Here is a 5588-nt window from a genome sequence, read left to right on the forward strand (position 1 = left end):
CAATCACTCGCCAGTCAATAATCTTAAAGTCGTTCAGTCAGTCAACCAGTTAGGAACCCAGTTAGTCAGCCGTTCAAGAAGCACTAGCTCAGTCAACCGGTTAATCAGCAGATCAGGTACCGCTAAGTTAGTCGACCAGTCGGTCACCACGTCACCAATCACTCATTTAAGAAGTCAGTTAACTGGTGAGTCAACAATTCGTCAGAAGGATAGTTCACCAAACAGCCAACCACATAGGCAACCAGTTAATAGGCTGGTCAGCTAGTAGTGGGTGATTCAACCAATTAACCAGTCAGTTACCAGTTAATTACCCAATCGTTTCCCAGTCAGTGCGTCCGTCAACAAATCAGATCGCCAGTCGGCTACGAGTGATTTATTCAATCAGTCAGTCACCAGTTAAAGGCTCGGGAACCTTTAACTCAGTCAGTTAGACATACAGTATCCCGCTCCGGTACCAACCAGTTCACAAGTCCGTCTTCAGTTAATTAGTTCGTCGGTAGTCGGTCACCATGTCGATCGAAAAGTCGGAGGGCTAGTGAGGCACAAGCGAGTCACTCAACCAGTCAGTCAGCCGGTTAGGTATCACTTAGTTAGTTTACCCGTCAATAAGTTAGTAACCATTAATTCAGTCAGTCGGACAACCACTCACTGAGCCAGTCACTCAAGTAGTTAGATAAACAATCCGTTAGCCAGTTTGTCAGCCGTTGGAGTACAAGTAAGTAAGAAAGTTAACAATCAGCCAGTTAACCATCAGTCAGTAACCAGTCAGTTACCACTCGGTTAACATCGCACTCAGGTAGCAACTCAGTTAACCTGTACGAAATCCAGTAACGTACCACCAGCAAGTCATCCACCCAGTCCACCAGGCACTCAGCCAGTTAGTCACCAGTCGATCAGCAAGTCAGGTAACTCGTCAGATAGCCAGTCAAGTGCCACTGAGTCAGCCGACCATTTAGTCACTTACTCAGTTAGCATGCCAGTCACCATCTCAATCACCATTCAGCTAAGCACTTTGTCGCCAAACGATCAGAAACTCAAGTAACTAGTCAGACAGCCAGTTCGGTAACACTGAGTCATCCAGTCAGTCCACAAGACACAGCCAGTTATTCACCAGGTTAGTCGGTTAGACACTCAGTTAGCAGTTGGTCAGAAAGTTAGTTAATCGGTTAGATAGCCAAGCAAATGCCAGTGAGTCATTCAAGCATTCAGTTATTCACTGAGTCAACCAGCCAGTCAGCATCTCAATCACCATTCAACGAGGCACTTAGTCACAAGTCGGTCACCAAGTTAGTTAACAAGTCAGATAGCAAGTCAAGTGCCACTGAGCGAGTCAACCATTTATTAACCGAGTCAGTCAACCAGCCAGTCGGCAAGTCAGTCAGCAGTCTATTATTCGCGACCAATTGGGCAGGAAGTCGACCAACCAGACAGATAGCCAGTCAAGTACCATTGATTAAGTCAGTCTTTTAATCAGCCACTTAGTCAATGAGTCACTTAATCATTAGTTAACTAGCCGATCAGTCACCAGTTGTTCAGCAAGTCAGTTAACCAGCCAGATATCCAGTCCAATACCATTAAACCCGTCAACCTTTCAGTCGCCCAGTCAGTTAATCAGGCAGTCAGCCAGTTACTCAGCATTCAATGAGCCATTCCTTCACCAGTCGATTCGGAGGTCAGACAACCAGTCAGATAGCCAGCCAAGTACCACTTGGTCAGACAACTTCTTAGTCAGTCGGCCAGTCAACCAGCCAGGCAGTCACCAGTCAATCAGCCACTCAGTCACCAGTCGGTCACCAATTAAGTAAGCCTGTCAAGTGCCAATGTTTCAGTCAACCATTTCGTTAGCCGGTCAGTCAACAAGCCAGTCACCAGTCAATTATCTTCAGTCGCCGGTCGGTAACCCGGTCACTTACCCAGTCAGATGGCCAGTCAAGTACCATAGAGCAGTCAACGTTTCAGTCATCTAGGCAGTCAACAAGGCAATTAGACACTCATTCACGAATCTGTCACGAAGTTTGGTAACGAGTCACAGCCAGTCTGCTTCAACACACTGATTCAACCAATCAGTCCGAGAGTCACTCGTCACTCAGGAACCGGTAGGTAGTCAGCCAGTCTGATACCAGCTAGTATGTCAACCAGTCAGTCACCTTTGGTTTGCCAGTCACTTACCTGTCAGCCAACAACTTAGTAAAAAGCAGTCAACCAGTCGGTCAGGCAGTCTCTAAGGAAACAATGAAATATTTTTGATACTTGATGTTTCCTTGGGAATTTGGCCAGAGAGTGAAATGGGTCAAGTCTTGCTCAGTTCAAGCTGAAAACACGGTTAACACGAGGAAAAACGAGGTTAACACGGTTAACACGAGGAAAAATCTCACGTCCGAAACAATTGTTCGGACGTGAGATTGTGCGGCGAGACGTTGACGACTGTCTCCGTTGAAGCAAACGGTAGAATCACGTTTCGCGTTAAACTTTTTAATTTTCCCCTCGTGAGTGTCGATAACACGTTTCACAGCCTTCTCTACATTATATTTAATAGTTCCATGGAGGATGTATCCATCGATGTTGCTGACAATGCCATTGATATGCACCGCTAATCTGTCTCTTACTATGGTTAACTTACAGAGTTCCTTTCCTCGTTTGGCGAGAGCACTTCTTAATAGGCGTTTTCGAATAGCATGTACATCATGTCTACTTATGTCAGGCAGTTGAAAACAGATGAACATCGGAAACACATTGAAGGATAAACAGTTTTGAAGAAAATTCAAATCCAACTCAGCTTTGCTTACTTCGATAGAAGTATTCTCAAAACTTCGCATATTTACAAGCACCTGCAATCACCAAGGGCCTGTCTTGACTCTTGTGATACTGAATCTTTCACGATCTTAGATTCTGTCGCTTCAAAATACCAAATTAAGATCAAAGAGGCATTGCATATTAAGTAGGAAAAACCCATCCTTAATCAGGAATTGAAACACCTAGAATAGTCTCTTTCCTTTTATTTATGTTGTTCCTTGGTCTTCTAATCTATTTTTATTATTACTATATTTATTTATTTATTTTTTGATCTAGTCAAGCACGCGCTAATTACATTTTTCGCGTTTTTACATTCAAATGTAACGTAAGCCCGGATACGTAGTGTGTAACGTCCCTTAATTTATATTCAAATGTAAAACAGTTAAATGCTCATTTGTAACCGAAGATGACATGAGAATGTCATGACTTGTCTTGTAAATTTAAATTCAAAGTTGTTGTTTCGTTTTTGAGAGTTATTGTCACTGTGCTGTCTTTACGTCCTTTTAGAACCAAAGTCCTATTCCATTATTCCAGGCTTACGTATTCACGCACCGGCTTGCTTTGAACACTCTAATTTTTTCAAAGTAAACGTCCCAGACCCCGAGCACACTCAGGTAAGAGCACACCCAGTCTCTGCGAGGAGGAAAAGCTCGGCCAGTAACGTATCTTGCGGCAGACCGGTCGGGCTATCCCAAGATCCAATTAGGGGCTTTTTAACTGCAACAACCTTAATATACGCTATTGAAGTTGGAATTACCGCGGTTTCTGGCAACAGACTTACCCTCCAATGGATCCTCATTAAAGGATTTAGGTTGTGCTTATTCCAATTACAAGACTTGCAAAAGCCTTGTATTGTTATATCCTGTCACTACCTCCCTGAGTCAGGATTGGGTAATCTGCGCGCCTGCTGCCTTCCTTGGATGTGGTAGCCGTTTCTCAGGCTCCCTCTCCGGAATCGAACCCTAATTCTTCGTCACCCGTTGCAACCATGGTAAGTCACTACCTTACCACCGACAGTTGATAGGATAGATATTTCAATAAAACATCGCCAGCGCAAAGACCGTGCGATTCCATTAGTTACTATGATTCACCACAACACCGGGCAAAATCTGCATTGGTTTTTACTCTAATAAATACATCCCTTCCGAAGACAGTCGGGACTTTTCGCAACTGTAACCTCTACAATTATTACGGTTATCCAAGTAGTAAGGGTACAATCAAATAAACGATAACTGATTTACTGAGCCATTGGAAGTTTCACAGTACTAGTGCTTATACTTAGACATGCATGGCTTAGTCTTTGGGACGAGCATATCACTACTAGCAGGATCAACAAGGTAGCTAACCCTAATTGGAGTCAGTCGCCAATAAAACAACTCAAACTCCGGCCACAAGCCTCTCCCACCAGCGGACGATGCCGCACCCTACGTTCTTTCCAAAGCTCACCCAGTGAAAGGCCACCAAATTATCGCGCCTTGGCTCGTTGCTCCCCCATCAAAGGTCGCCGAGCGATCGGGTCTTCTCTCTTAATTTGCCCAGCGCAGACAAAACTCTATGTATGCCACGTCTTTTCCGCGTACAACTACCCCGTGCCATCTCCTGACATGCTGCCCCAACAGAACCCGGTTAGACTCTAAAGGTAGCATGTAAGAAAATGCTATCCATATTCCTATCCCTAACCCTAACCCCAACTTTAATTTATACCTATCCCTAAGCCTAAAAGTTATCAAATGAACCCTAACTGTAATTTTATTCCTAACCCTAATTTTATTCCTAACCCTCATCCTAATTTAACCCTAACCCCAACCTAACCAGAGTTTAATACCGTAATCCTAATTCTTCCCTAACCCTAACCCCTGAGGGTTACGGCTAGGGTTAGTAAAATTTCTCTAGGCTCATCCATCCAATAATTTATTCTTACCCCAACCGTATAACGCTAACCCTAATTAGGGTTAGGGTAAGGAATAAATAACGGCTAAGGGTAGGGTAAAGTAGAGGTCGAGAATAGATTTAGGTTAGGTCTAGGGATAGGGGTATGGTTAGGAATAAATATCGGTTAGTGTTAGCGATTGGGTTACTTCTTACCTCTTAAATAAACGGTCAGGGTTAGTCCTTAGCTCTTAGATATAGGGTTAGATCGCCACTCTAGTATCATTGAGCCAGTTAACGTTTCAGTCAAACAGGCAGTCAACCAGGCAACCAGGTCAGTCACGAGTCGGTCACGAAGTTAGGTAACCAGTCACAGTCACAGCCACACCCTAATTTACCCCAAACGGTTACCCTAAAGGGTTAGGGCCCCAGTCATAGGCATAGTCCTAGTCCTAGTCAGAGGTAGTCATAGTCATAGTCATAGTTTATGACATGGCTCTGACTTTCAAAATGACTATGAACATACTATGGCTGTGACTATGGCTATGACTATGACTATACCTGATACTATGACTATAGATATGACTATGCCTATGAGTAAGGCCATAGTCATAGTCCTAGTCCTAGTCATAGTTATAGTCATAGCCATAGTCCTAGTCACAGTCAGACATAGTAATAGTCATAGTCATAGTTTCTGTCATGGCTATGACTTTGATAACGACTATGACGATACTATGGTTGTGACTCCTAGTATCAGTCATAGTCATAGTCTTAGCCATAGTCACAACCATAGTATGGTCATAGTCATTATTAAAGTCATAGCCATGACCAAAACTATGACTATGACTATGACTGTCTGACTATGACTAGTACTCTGACTATGATTAGGAGGACTATGACTATGACAATAACCATGTCCATGGCGT

The 5588-nt window shown here is 43.6% G+C and overlaps 1 pseudogene; it reads right to left on the reverse strand.

Moving 5' to 3' along the window:
• Positions 1-3240: 3240 nt before the first annotated feature.
• On the reverse strand, positions 3241-4130 carry LOC148716462 (small subunit ribosomal RNA; annotated as a pseudogene; the record flags this gene model as incomplete).
• Between the last annotated feature and the right edge of the window lie 1458 nt (positions 4131-5588).

Source organism: Stylophora pistillata, chromosome 14 (assembly GCF_964205215.1).
Source record: "Stylophora pistillata chromosome 14, jaStyPist1.2, whole genome shotgun sequence".
In the NCBI taxonomy this organism is placed as follows: domain Eukaryota; kingdom Metazoa; phylum Cnidaria; class Anthozoa; order Scleractinia; family Pocilloporidae; genus Stylophora; species Stylophora pistillata.